The following is a 16,482-nucleotide window of genomic DNA, read 5'->3' as shown; positions in this document are numbered from 1 at the left end:
TATTAAAATATAAAAGTATAGAGAAGGGTCCCAATGAATGGAAACTTGGACCTCTGAAGAGAGGCTGCTGTCACACCTGTGCTGGTGTATCTGAGTGGTGGGGATGGCGGGGCGTGGTGGATACTGAGGCTGGTTCTGCAAGTGTTAGAAAAACAACAAACTGGATTCAGCTATTGGTATGGGAAGAAACTGCCCTGGCTGAGTGAAGAAGTGTTGCCAGGATACTGCACACAGGAAAAGGAAGCAGACAGGAAGATCACAGCAAGCTGTTGGAAGGAGCAAGTCCCTTCTTCCTCTCCTAGCCTTTGTTCGTCAGAGACTAAGAAGAAACCAGTTGGCAAAGCAGAAATGTGGTTTGTGGGGTTCCAGCCCCAGCATCACAAATCAAAGTATAGAAGAGTGGGTTTGGAGCTGAGAGAGCTCAGAGAGCATACACACAAAAGAAAATTTACACCCACCCCATTTATAAATGGATGAAAAAAAAATCTTAACTAAAACATCAGCATATTAAATCTAGCAATGTAGAAAAAAGTATATATCACAACAAAGTAGGGTTTATCCCAGGAATACAAGGATGCTTCGATGTTCAGAAAGCTATTTATTAGCAGATGGAAGTCGATAGATCCTGAAAAAGCATTTGATGAAAGTCAATGCCTGCTCCTGATAAAATCTCTTAGCAAAACTAGAGTTAGAAAAAAATCATTATATGTAATGGTGATACATCAGAAGAATTCCTACCAAAGTCAGAAAAAAGACAAGGAGGCATATTATCACTGCTTCATTTCAACATTAAACTGGAGGGCTTAAAAAATACAATTAAATGAGAAAAAGAAGAAGGTATAACTATCTGAGTGGAAGAGATGGAATTGTGATTTTTAGTAAAAAGCTGATGTACAATTTTTAAAAATCCAAGAAAAACTAGTAAGACTGATATAAAAATTCAGAAGGTCACATACATGAGCATACCAAAAGCTAGAAACCATGTCTTTCCTGTGTATCAGTGATGACCAATTAGAAAATATAAAACTCTTGTTTATCTTACAATAAAACTATAAAATGTGTACAAAAAAACTAACAAGATTTGTACAGAGCAATAAAAACTATAAAATATATATGAATGAGCTTAACAAGAAATGTACAGAAAGCTCTATTAAAGGACACAAAAGAAGGTCTGAAAAAATAGATCTGGATGGGAAGGCTGAATTTCATAATGTGACACTTATGTGGAAATAGATTATTTGGTCAATGAAACAGAAGACAACATTTGGAAAGAGAGGCATACATTTATGGAATTTAGTCTATGGTAAAATTATCATTTCAATAGTGTTGGAGGGCTTCCCTGGTGGCGCAGTGGTTGAGAGTCCGCCGATGCAGGGGACACGGGTTCGTGCCCCGGTCTGGGAAGATCCCACATGCTGCAGAGAGGCTGGGCCCGTGAGCCATGGCCGCTGAGCCTGCGCGTCCGGAGCCTGTGCTCCACAACGGGAGAGGCCACAACGGTGAGAGGCCCACGTACCGCAAAAAAAAAATAGTGTTGGAAAAGAGAGCTTACTGAATATTGATTTGGAAAAAAATAAGTTTAGATCATAATTTAACACCAACTCTCAGATTAATGGGATATGTCTAAGAAATTATTAGGAAAAAATACATGACAACATATTTACATCTTGAAAATTAGAACAGCTTTCCTAAGCAAAACATAAACACAGGAGCCATAAGGAGAAAGAATGGGTAGACTTGACTGCAGAAAAATGGAAATTATTTTACCCAAAGAAAGACACTATATTTAAGTTAAGAAATGTATGACTGCTTAGGAGAATGTTTTTGCAACGTAGTTAACAGATATTTAGCCTCAATAACCTTTTCCAGTATTAAAAGCAATCTATTAATGTACTGAGTTAGAACTTTTAATTATTTATCAAGAACGTACTTATAAGCCAGGCACTGTGTTAGCTTTGCAGACATGATTTAGTCCTCAGAACAAGAGGACTAATTGGAGTTGATATTATTGTCCCCATCTGGCAGAGAGAAAACTGAGATTCGGAAAGTATAAGCAACTTGCTTCTCACAGTTTCTAAACTGTGGAGCCAAAATTTCCTACCAATTCTGTTTGACTGCAGAGCTCTTTCCCATGACCTTTTCTTTTCCTAGTGCTAACTTAGTTTACCTTTAACATTTCTAAAATTGCGCTATTATCTCATATGAAGTATTCTCTGACCTCATCTTTTATGCTATGGTCCTGCAGAGTCTTAGCCCCTTAAATCACCCATAGCACAATGAAAGAGTAAATGGAAAGTCAGAGAGTCTACAAATATTTATTCTAAGAGAAGGGAGAGGGATAACCTTATCATCTCCATTCACAATTAAAAACTTGGCAAAAACAGAAGCTAATAGGGAAATTTGAATTTGGCCCGTTCTCTGATTTGTTGTGTGGTGGTGTCAAAATTATTCATTAGCCTAGCTTCATGCTGACAAGCAATAATTTCTGCAGGGCCAAGTGAATTTCATGACCCAAACGCATAGGAAACTCTTAAGCATGGAATCTGAAGATGCTCGCTTTATCTATCAATGAATGACTCCAAACAAATTCTTGATTGGAATAATGTGGTGAAAAAAAGAATGAAGTTCCCAGAATTTGAAAAAAAAACTTTGTTTAGATAAAAACCTACAGCTCCCATTTTCTACCTTATCTTTGGCCAAATATTTGAACAGAGTTGCAATAAAGGAGCTAAACTGACAGTTTTCAGTTACATTTCTTTTCATCTATTTCCTTGTGGTGCTGCTAGATCATGACTACAATTGTTACCTTTGTTATATGGGACTATGAACATTTCCTGGGCTAATCTTTCTCACACCCCTTGGCAGCTTTCCCTTCTTCTCTGTCTGTCCTTTTAACATTGGTATTTTTTAGAACTCTACCCAAGGCGTTTTCTGCTGGTCTCATCCACCCTATAGCTCCAGTTACCAGGATGTGCAGGTGATACCTGTATTATTTAGGGAGATTTTGGTGGCAAATATCAGAGGACGCAGTAATGACCTAATGATGATATTAAGTACCTCATAGAAGTGAAATCTGGAGATAGTGTGTTCCACGGGTGGTTCAGGGGTTCAGAGATGCCATCAGGTACCAAGGTTCTTTACACCTTTCAGCTCTGGCATTCACAGAGCCATGTCACCAGTTTCTAGATGGCAGCTGAAGCTCCAAACCTCAGGTTCTCATATAACACATTTAAAGTGGGAAGGAAAGGGGTTTTGAAGGCAGAAGAGAGCTTTCTTCTCATGTTGCTCTCTGCTTTATCAGGGAGGAAAATTTTCCCTAGAAGTTCCTCAGTGGATTTCACTTGCCTTAGAAATGAATCACATATCATACCAATGACAAAGAGAAATGGAGTTACCAGGGTTGACTTAAATTTTTATTCATTCTTTTGTGAACTGGGTGCACCACTGCCTGAATAAAATTGGAGTTCTGTTAGCAAGGAAGATGGGAGGGTATGGTTGGTGGACGGTTAATAAATAATGTCAAGCATAGCGCCCCAAAATCAATGTCTTCAACCCAGATCTTCTACATGAAGTTTAGCCCCATTTATGCAAATGCCTGCAAAACATCTCAGACTTCTCAGATTCCATAAACTTGTCACTTTCCCTGACAGTCCTCTGCCTAAACCCTGATATCCTGTCCTATTGCATGCACAGACCTCCTCCTGCTTTAATGAAATGAATGGCATTGCCGTTCATTCAGTTGTCCAGAACAGAAACTTAGGTGTAATCCTTAACATCTCTTATCCCTTAACCTTCACATTTTAGTCAATCACAGATTCCTATCCAATGTATCTTCTAAATATGGCTCAGATCTTGTATTTCTCTTTATCTTCCTTTCCATGGAAGCAAGCAAAATCACCAAATGATTGATCTGCCAACAAACCAGCTCATTATACAATAGTTACAAAATTTACAAATTGTGTCTTTAGCATTTTAATATACCTGTTTACCAGTTTTAGTAAAAATTTTGAGTTTTACTTACTGATGGATAACACATGTTTTTTTTTTTAATTTTTAAGTAAACTCTGTTAGTTTACTTAGTAAACTAACAGTAAACTGGTGTTAGTTAGCAGAATGATGTGCATAAAATTTATTTCAAGTCTGAAAGCACACAGAAGAGTACTGTGTACCATTTGTGATTTGGTATATTATAAAAATGTAAAAATATGCATAGGAATGAGAACATACAAAGCTCATTTATAGTGGCAAACTTCAGAGAAGAAGGAAGGAGAATGGGATTGGGGGTTGACAGGGCCTTCAACTACATGTAAGGTTTTATTTCTTTCAAATAAAAAAATGAACGAAATGTGACAAAATCTAAAGGTCTCTTGACTTTGATTGATTAGTGATTTCTAGGGGTTTTAAAAAAGATATTCTGTTTTTCTGTATGGTTGAAGACTTCATGCTAAAAACATTTATAAAAGATAAAAATCTAAAAGAAATTAAAATTGTAAGCTTATGAAATTTAAACAGAAAAATTTAATTTAAATGTAAACTAAATTTATATTCAGAAGCATTCATTGGAAATGGTTGGAAAAAATCTTACCCCATATAAAATGCTAAAATTTTTATTTATAATCCAAAAGAATAGAGATCCATCTGCTTGATAAGAGTCTGCAGAATGATTCTACATGAAAAAGGAAAACAAAAAAGCAATAGAAAGGAAATGAGCAGGGCTTACTCTAATGGATAATCTGATTAGAATGCCTGTCACGGTGTTTATTGATGCTGCTGATGCTGTTTGCCAGTATCTGTGTAAAGAGGAGTATTAGGCAGGATACAGTTTTAGTGGCTGACACAAAGAACCAAAATAAAAGTAGCTTAAACAAGGGAAAAGTCTGTTTCTCTCTCGTAAATAGTCTGGGTGTAAGTAGTTCAGGACTGAAACAGTAGCATGACAGTGTCAGGGACTTGGACCCCTTCTTTTTTTCTTTAATTTTATTTTTTAATAAATCACAAATACAGAGTCAAAGGGACATTCCATTATACCACAGTACAATACTTCTTTTATTTATTTATTTTTGGCTGCGCTGGGTCCTCATTGCTGCGTGTGGGCTTTCTCTAGTTGCGGCAAGCGGGGGCTACTCTTCGTTGCGGTGTGAGGGCCTCTCACTGCGGTGGCTTCTCTTGTTTTGGAGCACGGGCTCTAGGCGTGCGGGCTTCAGTAGTTGTGGCACACGTGCCCAGTTGCTCCACGGCATGTGGGATCTTCCCAGACCAGGGCTCGAACCCGTGTCTCCTGTACTGGCAGGCAGATTTCTAACCACTGTGCCACCAGGGAAGCCCATACCCCTTCTATCTTGTTACTCTGTCATTCTCAACACACAGCCTCCTCTTATGGTCCAAGATGGCTGCTCCAACTTTCACCATCAGGCCCACATTTCTCCAATAGGAAGAAGGTACAAAGAAAGTGGAGGGCATGCTCCTTCCTTGTAAGGACATGACTAATAAGTTACTCCATCAGTTCTGCTCTTATTCCATGGCTACACCTGGCAGCAAGGGAGGCTGAGAAAGACAGTCTTTTTCTGGGTGTCGTGTACACAGCTAAAAGTCAGGAGCTCTCATTCGTAGCACATAAAGGGAGAATGGATAGTAGGAAATAATTAGGAATCTCAGATCAAGTGGCAAAAATCATTCCTTAACAGCTGGTACAAAATTCTTCTTAGGGTGAGAAATGCCTTGTTTAGGGAAATATCTTTGAGTTGTTTGGGTGTGAAAATATATGCAGGGCAGAGACTAGAAAGAGAAGATAGAATAAAAGGAGGTTGGCTGTTTCTCTGCATAGGTAAATTGGATTTTTTTTCCTACAAAGAGAAGAGAGGGAGGGGTACCAAGTTACTTGACAGAAGTCTGGACTTCCCAGACTTTTATCAAGTCTGCCACTTAAAGAAAGGCTCTGTGAAGTTGGGTTTTATATATGGGTATGTGTGGAAATCCAGGAAGGAGCTGAGTTTCTGTATGAGCAAGTATCGTGCATGACAGGGAGACCACTTGAGAAACTAAACAGTTCACGAATAGAAGTATTCAGAATCACCCCTCAGCTTTCCATTGGCTTGTTTTCCTTGAACCCAATTTTGGAAGAGTTATTTCCCGAGAGCCTTCTAGGTTTTCCTAGTGAATGAAGCCCTGGCAGTTCTCTTTCATGTCTCCAGATATGCCCGAGTTCTAGGAAGAGCACAGCAGAGGCTCCAGCTGAAGGCTTTGCTAATCTCAGTCTGATCTTGGGGGAGTCCATTCACCCCCTGCCCAAACTTCTTCTATCACTGAGAGACAACGTGCAACATCAAGACTCCACATCAGAACTCTGTATGAACTCATTAAGATTTTTTTTTTTACTTTCAACATATTCCCATTATTATTTTTTTTAACATGTTTATTGGAGTATAATTGCTTTACAATGGTGTGTTATTTTCTGCTTTATAACAAAGTGAAGCAGCTATACATATACATATATCCCCATATCTCCTCCCTCTTGTGTCTCCCTCCCACCCTCCCTATCCCACCCCTCTAGGTGGTCACAAAGCACCGAGCTGATCTCCCTGTGCTATGCGGCTACTTCCCACTAGCTACCTATTTTACATTTTGAACTCATTAAGATTTGTTTGCGAATTTTGGTGAACATAGTCACAAAGAAGTCCAAACTCTTAAGTGCTGGCCATGACTTTGAAAGTTCTCTAAAAATTGACTCTGGTATTTTAAAAAGTCAATAGTTTGTGGTATAAAGTTAAAACTTGTATTTAAATTGTTATTATTTAAAAAGTTATTTGTATTCTAAGACTCAGCTAAACGATATTCATTCACTCATTCACCATGACAGGTGTTGTGGAAGATAGCACAATGTATTAAATATGGTCCTTGCCCCCATGTAGCCTTTCATGAATTGATTCATCAAATATTTATGGAGCATCTGCTATATGCCTGCCACTGGGTAAAAAGTCCAGTGAGGAATGAGCTATACGGCCAACCCTCAAAGAGTTTCCTATGAGTGAGGCAGACAAGGAAATAAATAATTACATGATGGTGGGATGTATGCTATCAAAGAGGAAAGCTTAAGGTGCTGTGCTTGTCAATAGCAAATACACAACTTTTAAAGCCAGTCATTTGTGGGATCTTTAAGATGAAAAAAACCTGCAGATTGGGAGAGCCTTCCCAGTTTTCAAAGCATCTGTGATTTCTCTGATATTGTTTACAGAACAGAGCCTGAGAAAATCTTTCCTGCTAACAAGCCAGAATTTAGTTTATAATTAGACAAGAGGGCTCAACAGCCAGGGGTGATGGAACATTGCCGAGAATCTTGGAGAGGACCAAGGGAAACAGCTTAACATTATTTTAAATTTTGAGTTTTGAAAATGCCCATTTATTTCCCATGGAAACCAAGGTCAACCCACCTCAGAGTGGAATTATTAAGGGTGGAATTATTTGTTGTATCATTTACCTGCTTTAATCACAAGTAGTGATTATTAAACACTTACTATGTGCCAGGCAGTGCTGGATGCTTTATATACACCATTATCTTATTTTTTTTTCTAAGGAGGATAGAGGGAAAGAGGATGCAAGTGTGGGATTCAAGATTTTGCCTGAATCAGTCTCTGAGTAACCATCCCATCAGAAGGATTTGTGGTAACTTAAATGTATTGATTCGTAGCCCCACTGAGAAACAGCACTAACTGGCATCATTTCCGTTATGTAATTAAGAATGCATTTGAACCAAACCTGCTTGCTGACCATCTATCTATGCAGAATGGAAACAACAGATAACTGTGGGAGAGAAATTGGCTATATAGGTATTTTTAAATCTAATCTGGGCTTTGTGAACTGTAGTCAAACAATTTATTAAAGAAACTGTTTACCTTGCTGTTCTTTCTTGTCAATCAAAAAATGGGAAAAAAGATAGAAGAAATAGAAAGTAGCTTCTGGACTTAGAAGGGGATGAGAAAAAATATTTGTAGCTTTATTAAGGCTGTTGGAGCTATTTACTCTGCCACATTGTGTATTTTTTTGTAAATTCCCTCATCTTGCTCTCTTAGCTCATGAAACACAGTTATACTGCTGTCCTTGAGTCAACCTTTCTTGAGGAAATCCTTCTTTTATTTATTTTTAATTTCAATTTATGTCAACTAAAACCAAAAAAAAACCCCACAATTCACCCATTTCTCCTATCCCTGCCTTCTGCCTCTGGCAAATACCAATATATTCTATGTGTCTATGAACTTGTGCCCCCCAGCAAGGTGTGTGTGTATGTATGTATGTGTGTGTGTGTGTGTGTGTGTATATATATATATATATATATATATATATATATATATTTAATTTTTTATTGAGTTATGTTTGATTTACAATATTTACAATATTATATTGGTTTCACAACATAGTGATTCAAAAATTTTATAGATTATACTCCTCTGAATGTTACTATAAAATATTTGCTATATCCCCTGTGCTATACAATATATCATTGTATTATTTATTTTACAGACAGTAGTTTGTACCTCCTAATGATCTACTCCTATCTTGTCCCTCCCCACTTCCCTCTCCCCATTGGTAACCACTAGTATGTTCTCTATCTCTGTTTCATTTTTGTTACAGTCACTAGTTTGTTTTATTTTTAGGTTCCACATATAAGTGATAACATATACTATCTTTCTCTTTCTGACTTACTACCCTTAGCCTAACACCCTCCATCCGTGTTGTCACAAATGGCAAAATTTCATTCTTCTTTATGGCAGAGTAATATTCCATTGTATATGTATACCACATATTCTTAATCCATTCATCCATTGATAAACACTTAGGTTGCCTCCATATTTTGGCTGTTGTAAAAAAAAATGCTGCTATGAACATTGGGGTGCATATATCTTTTTGAATTCGTATTTTCATTTTCTTCAGACATATACCTATGAGTGGAAGTGCTGGATCATATAATAGTTCTATTTTTAGTTTTTTTGAGGAACCTCCATACTATTTTCCACAGTGGTTGGACCCATTTACATTCCCACCAACAGTGTGTGAGTGTTCCCTTTTCTCCACATCCTTGCCAACACTTGTTATTTCCAGTCTTTTTGATAATAGCTATTCTAACTCGTGTAAGGTAATATCTCATAGTGGTTTTCATTTGCCTTTTCCTGATGGTTAATGATGTAGAGCATCTTTTTTATGTACCTGTTGGTCATCTGTATGTCTTCTTTGGAAAAATGTCTATTCAGATCTCATATTTATTTTTAATCAAATTATAGTTGATATAGTTGCACTTATTTATTTTTGCTTTTATTGCTTTTGCATTTCATGTCAGATTCAAAATAATCATTGCCAAGACCTATGTCAAGGAGTTTACCACCTATGTTTTCTTCTAGGACTTTTATAGTTTCAGGTTTTACACTTAAGTCTTTAATCCATTTTGAGTTAATTTTTGTGTGTGCTTTAAGAAAATAGTCCAGTTTTGTTCTTTTGCATGTGGCTGTCCAATTTTCCCAACACCATTTATTGAAAAGACTGTCCTTTCCCCATTGTGTATTCTTGGCTCCTTTGTCAATATATTATTTGACTATATATGCATGGGTTTATTTCTGGGCTCTTTTTTCTGTTTCATGATGTATGTGTCTGTTTTAATGCTGACATCACACTGTTTTAATTATTATAGCTTTGTAATATGGTTTGAAGTCAGGGAGTGTAATGCCTCCAGTTTTGTTGTTCTTTCTCAAGATTGTTTTGGCTATTCAGGATGTTTTATGGTTTCATACAAATTTTAGGACTGTTTGTTCTATTTCTGTGAAAAATTCCATTGGAATTTTGATACGGATTTCATTGAATTTGTATATTGCTTTGGGTAAATGTACATTTTAACAATATTAATCTTCTAATCCATTAGCATAGACTATCCTTCCATTTATTTGTGTCTTCTTCAATTTCTTTCATTAACATCTTGTAGTTTTCAACATATAGGTCTTTTACCTCCTTGGTTAAATCTATTCCTAGGTATTTTATTCTTTTTGATGCAATTATAAATGAGATTGTTTTCTTAGCTTCTCTTTCTGATAGTTCATTATTAGTGTATAGAAACATAACAGATTTTTTATATTGATTTTTTATCCTGCAACTTTACTGAATTCGTTTATTAGTTCTAACAATTTCCTGATGGATTTATGGGGCTTTCTATATATAATATCATGTCATCTTCAAATAATGACAGTTTTACCTCTTCCTTTCCTATTTTGATGCGTTTTATTATTTTTTTTCTTGCCTAATTGCTCTGGTTAGGACTTCCAATACTATGTTAAATAAAAGGGGCAAGAGTGGGCATCCTTGTCTTGTTTCTGATCAAGCTTTCAGCTTTCCACTGATGAGTATTACGTTAGCTTTATGTTTGTCATATATGGCATTTACTATGTTGGATATGTTCCCTCTATGCTCACTCTGTTGAGAGTTTTCTTAGATTATAAATGAATATTGAGTTTTGTCAAATGCTTTTTCTGCATGTATTGAGATGATCATATGATTTTTATTCTTCATTTTGTTAATGTGGTATATCTTATTTAATATTTATGAACATATTGTGTGGGAATTCTTAGGTCCCATTTTACAAATGGATAAACTGAGGCTCAAAGTATAAATTGTCTCCATCTACACTGTGAGTGGGTAAAGCTGAGATTTAAACCCAGAATCTGTGAGATTCCAAGCCCTGTTCTCTTAGTCCCTAAGATGTAGTTTGTCCCAGATGCTATCAGTTTTTACAATAAAACGTTTTCATTGTCTCCCATTTATGTGTTATACTCTCCTACTTTTGAAAAACATATAATAAAAAATATAACAATAAACATATAATAGAAAAGCAGTTACAATAAACATAAAAAAGAAATCAAAAGCCCTTTGAGGCAGGGACAATATCACACTAAAATAATCACACTAAAGTAATCATTTTCCATAAATGTTTGTTGAATAAGCAAATAAATGAATTAAACTAAAGTCAGAGATTTTAAGCTTAGAAATTCCTAGAAGCTAGAGCACAAGGAGAAACATGATGAGTTATGTGTCTAATATAAGAAAGCATATAACCTTAGTGAAACAAGTTATTGTGTGGACATTAATAACAGGGTGACATAAATGATGATATTGTTTACTGCAGTATTTCAGAAGAAGCAGAAATGATCTATATATTAAAGTTATTTTTCTAATGGTCATTAAAAAAACAGATGATTAATCCTTATGAAGCATTTCTATGAGGAGCTAAGCTAATATACTCTACATAGGTCTCCTTCTGTTAGCTAATGTGATGATTCTGATTCTTAGTTGGAAGGAAAAGCCCTCTTCCCAGAGATGTTCCAGTACAGAGCAAGAGTGTGGTGCTGGAAGGCTGATTAGTGTTGGTTCAAACCCCACTGCTTGAACTTTCTAGCCTTTGGCCTTAGGCAAGCCCCTTAACCAGCTTCAGCTTCCTCAGCTGTAAAAAGGAGAACAGGATCTACTTTGGAAAGTTTTTGTAAACATATTAGAGTAGTTATATGCAAAATGGCAGGTCACAATATAACAAGAAGGATGATGATTATCTAATTTTCTTTGATTCCTCTCTTTGCAGTCATGGAGGTCTAAATTAAGATTTACTTCAATTCTCTTCAGGTGCTTTTTACTTTTGAACATTTTCCCCCATTTTGTTTCATTTATGTGAGGTAGATTTGGAGTTTACTACATAATATGCTTCATAAAGGTAGAAAACGCATCAATCTTGCGCACTGTTGTTCACCCAGTAACTGGTCCAGAGCAGGGGCTCATTAAGTGAAAGATTGAATGGATGAATGAATTAGGGTAAAGTGGGAGGGTTGTTGCTTAAAACTACACTCTTCCTCATCATACCATGTGCCAAATATTAGAAATATTTGAAAATATTAGAAGTACAAGGATACAATGTCATATTACATTGTAATATATTCTTCTAATATTATATTGCACCTGAGTATGAGGTCTTCTATTTTTGAAGAGGTCGAAGAGTCTGGACCCTCCCCACACCCTCACTGGTCTGATTGATATTCACAGGCTCTACTTTCTGCAACAGCTGAAAATCTGTTTGATTTTCATAATCTCCTTCTCCAGCTTACTTTCTTTTATATTTCAGGGGAAGAAGATAAACTCCAGATATGATTATAACTTTATACTTTATATGTTGTTGCTATAGACACATTTTGCTCATTTTATCACATAGATAGTAGCTTTGCTTTTTCAGTATAGTTCACTCAGCAGTTAAGCCCAGAGAAGCCCACATTTGCAGATAGATGGTTTGATATTATGCTAAAGAGCAATATTTTAACAAACTATTCATTAATGGATAAGCCCACAATTAGTTGTATTTAATCATTGGTGATGGATTCACAGAGACAATACTACCAAAGTGATTCATAGAGACTGGTGTTTAGAACTTCATTTTTTTAATCAACTGAGAAAAAATGTTAACAAAACAGGTATTCAGTACTCATAGACAGGGAATAATAAAATCACAAAGAATGGGAGAAATTTCCAAAAGTTTTTTTCAGAGGAAGAGAATGGAAGGAAGTGGCATTGATGAAATTAAACCCAGTAGTTAAAACCTAATGAGTAGGGAGTCAAGATGGCGTACTAGTAGGACAGAGAATTCATGTCTCCTCACAACTAGGGCACCCACCAGGCACCAGTGGGGGACCACAGACACCTAAGGGGACGGGAGGAACCCCAAGCGACCGGGTAGGACATGGGACATGGGGGGATTGAAGGGGGAGGAGAAGTGGAGGTGGGATGGGACTGGCGCCCCTGAGGGGCAGCTGGGGGAGGGGAAGGGATCCCATGCCTGAAGGGGGAAACTGGGGAACCATTGGGAGGGCAGAGGATCGAAAGGGAGCATGGCCAGGTTTCCCCTGGCCACTTGAGCCCCCAGGAACCTGTTGAGACCCTGGGCCTGATCCTCTGCCCACCTAGGCCCCCTCCAACCACGCAGGTCCTGAGGGAGGGGGAGGGAGGGAAGGGGGAGCAAAAGTAATGGCCTGACCTATGGGACTGGCACCCCTGAGGTGTGGCTTGGGGAGGGGAGGAGTTCCAACACCCAGCAGGACCCACCCATGGTTAGGGGTCCAGAATCATCGGGGGAGACCATGGGGGAGACAGTCAGGGAGGAGCACGAAGGAAGGAAGGGACCGGAGCCAGTGCTTTCCCTGTACACTTAGGCACCGGGAAGCCTCGTGGGTGCCCGGGCCTAATCCTCTGCCCTTGGAGCCTCCCTCCTGCTGCGCAGAACCCAAGCCCCATCACTACACCCCCACCCAGGCCCCCACCTCGACACTCAGAGACCCACTCCAACTGCTCTGGGCCTAAACCCCACCCACACACCATCACCCAGGGCCCTACCTCTAAACTCCAGAACTCCACATTCCAGAGGCCCTCCTTTCGATGTGCTGCCTCTCCCCTACCGTGCAGGTCCTAAGCAGAGGCCTTGCCCCATGCTTGAACATCTCTGTGCCTAGGCCCCACCCCACACTCAGATGTCAACCCCCAACCCGCCTAGGTCCCACCCCACCCGAAACCCCACCCCTGCTTAAGTTCCACCCCGCCTAAACTCTGCCCCCATAGCCAAGACTTTTTTTCCTTTTCTTTTTTTCTTTTCTTTTCTCCTCTTTTAGATTGGGGTTCTGTTCTACCTTGTTGATTCATTGTTGTTGATTCTTTATATTTTTCCTATTCTTTTATTTTTCCAATTTTATTTTATTCTTTATACTTTGCTAGTGATTTCTCCTTTTGGCTTTTTGCCCCCCCCCACCCATCCCCCCCTTGTATTTCTTTTTTCTAAAGTTTTTTTTTTAACATCTTTATTGGAATATAATTGCTTTACAATGTTAGTTTCTGCATTATAACAAAGTAAATCAGTTATACATGTATGTATATCCACATATCTCCTCCCTCTTGCATCTCCCTCCCTCCCACCCTCCCTATCCCACCTCTCTAGGTGGTAACAAAGCACCAAGCTGATCTCCCTGTGCTATGCGGCTGCTTCCCACAGCTGTCTATTTTACATTTGGTAGTGTATATATGTCCATGCCACTCTCTCACTTCATCCCAGCTTACCCTTCCCCCTCCTTGTATCCTCAAGTCCATTCTCTAGTAGGTCTGTGTCTTTATTCCCGTCTTGACCCTATGTTCTTCATGACCATTTTTTGTTTGTTTTTTAGACTCCATATATATGTGTTAACATACGGTATTTGTTTTTCTTTTTCTGACTTACTTCACTCTGTATGACAGACCCTAGGTCCATCCACCTCACTACAAATAACTCAATTTCGTTTCTTTTTATGGCTGAGTAATATTCCATTATATATATGTGCCACATCTTCTTTATCCATTCATCTCTTGATGGACACTTAGGTTGCTTCCATCTCCTGGCTATTGTAAATAGAGCTGCAATGAACATTGTGGTACATGACTCTTTTTGAATTATGGTTTTCTCAGGGTATATGCCCAGTAGTGGGATTGCTGCATCCTGTGGTAGTTCTATTTTTAGTTTTTTAAGGGACCTCCATACTGTTCTCCAGAGTGGCTGTATCAATTCACATTCCCACCAACAGTGCAAGAGTGTTCCCTTTTCTCCACACCCTCTGCAGCATTTATTGTTTCTAGATTTTTTGATGATGGCCATTCTGACTGGTGTGAGATGATACCTCATTGTAGTTTTGATTTGCATTTCTCTAATGATTAATAATGTTGAGCATTCTTTCATGTGTTTGTTGGCAATCTGTATATCTTCTTTGGAGAAATGTCTATTTAGGTCTTCTGCCCATTTATGGATTGGGTTGTTTGTTTTTTTGATATTGAGCTGCATGAGCTGCTTGTGAATTTGGGAGATTAATCCTTCATCAGTTGTTTCATTTTACCTTATTGCAATTGTTTCAATTACAGTTTTACTTTTCCTAACATACTTTTTATATTTCTAATTTTATTTAGTTTTTTATTCTTTGATATTGTACTGCTCCTTTTTTTCTTTCTTTCTTCCTTTTTCTTCTTCTTACCGAGCCACAAAGCTTTCAGGATCTTGGTTCCCAGGCCAGAGGTTGGGCCCGAGCTCCTGTGTTGGGAGTTCTGAATCAAAACCACTGGACTAACAGAGAACCTCAGACCCCAGGGAATATCAATTGGAGTGAAGCCTCCCAGAGGTTCTCATCTCAGCACCAAGACCCAGCTCTATCTAACTGCCTGCAAATTCCAGTGCTGGATGTCTCAGGCCAAACAACCAATAAGACAGAAATACAGCACCACCCATCAAAAAAAAAAAAAGAAACGACAAAAAAACATGTTATAGATGAAGGAACCAGGTAAAAACCTACAAGACGAAATAAGTGAAGATGAAATAGGCAACCTACCTGAAAAAGAAATCAGAGTAATGATAGTAAAGATGATCCAAAATCTTGGAAACAGAATGGAGAAAATACAAGAAACATTTAACAAGGATCTAGAAGAACTAAAGTGCAAACAAACAGTGATGAACAACACAATAACTGAAATTAAAAATACTCTAGAAGGAATCAATAACAGAATAACTGAGGCAGAAGAATGGATAAGTGAGCTGGAAGATAAAATGGTGGAAATAACTTTCAGGGATCAGCATAAAGAAAAAAGAATGAAAAGAATTGAGGACAGTCTCAGAGACTTCTGGGACAACATTAAACGCACCAACATTCAAATTATAGAGGTCCCATAAGAAGAAGAGAAAAAGAAAGGGTCTGAGAAAATATTTGAAGAGATTGTAGTCGAAAATTTCCATAATATGGGAAAGGAAATAGTTAATCAAGTCCAGGAGGCACAGAGAGTACAATACAGGATAAACCCAAAGAAAAACACGCTGAGACACATATTAATCAAACTATCAAAAATTAAATACAAAGAAAACATATTAAAAGCAGCAAGGGAAAAGCAACAAATAGCATACAAGGGAATCCCCATAAGGTTAACAGCTGATCTTTCAGCAGAAACTCTGCAAACCAGAAGGGAGTGGCAGGATATATTTAAAGTGATGAAAGGGAAAAACCTACAACCAAGATTACTCTACGCAGCAAGGATCTCATTCAGATTTGATGGAGAAATTAAAACATTTACAGACAAGCAAAACCTAAGAGAATTCAGCACCACCAAACCAGCTTTACAACTAATGCTAAAGGAACTTCTCTAGGCAGGAAACACAAGAGAAGGAAAAGACCTACAATAACGAACGCAAAACAGTTAAGAAAATGGTAATAGGAACATATATATCAATAATTACCTTAAATGTAAATGGATTAAATGCTCCAACCAAAAGACATAGACTAGTAGAATGGATCCAAAAACAAGACCTGTATATATGCTGTCTACAAGAGACCCACTTCAGACCTAGGGACACGTACAGACTGAGTATGAGGGGATGGAAAAAGATATTCCATGCAAATGGAAATCAAAAGAAAGCTG

Source organism: Lagenorhynchus albirostris, chromosome 11, assembly GCF_949774975.1.
Source record: "Lagenorhynchus albirostris chromosome 11, mLagAlb1.1, whole genome shotgun sequence".
In the NCBI taxonomy this organism is placed as follows: Eukaryota; Metazoa; Chordata; class Mammalia; order Artiodactyla; family Delphinidae; genus Lagenorhynchus; species Lagenorhynchus albirostris.
This window is presented reverse-complemented; position numbering follows the sequence as displayed.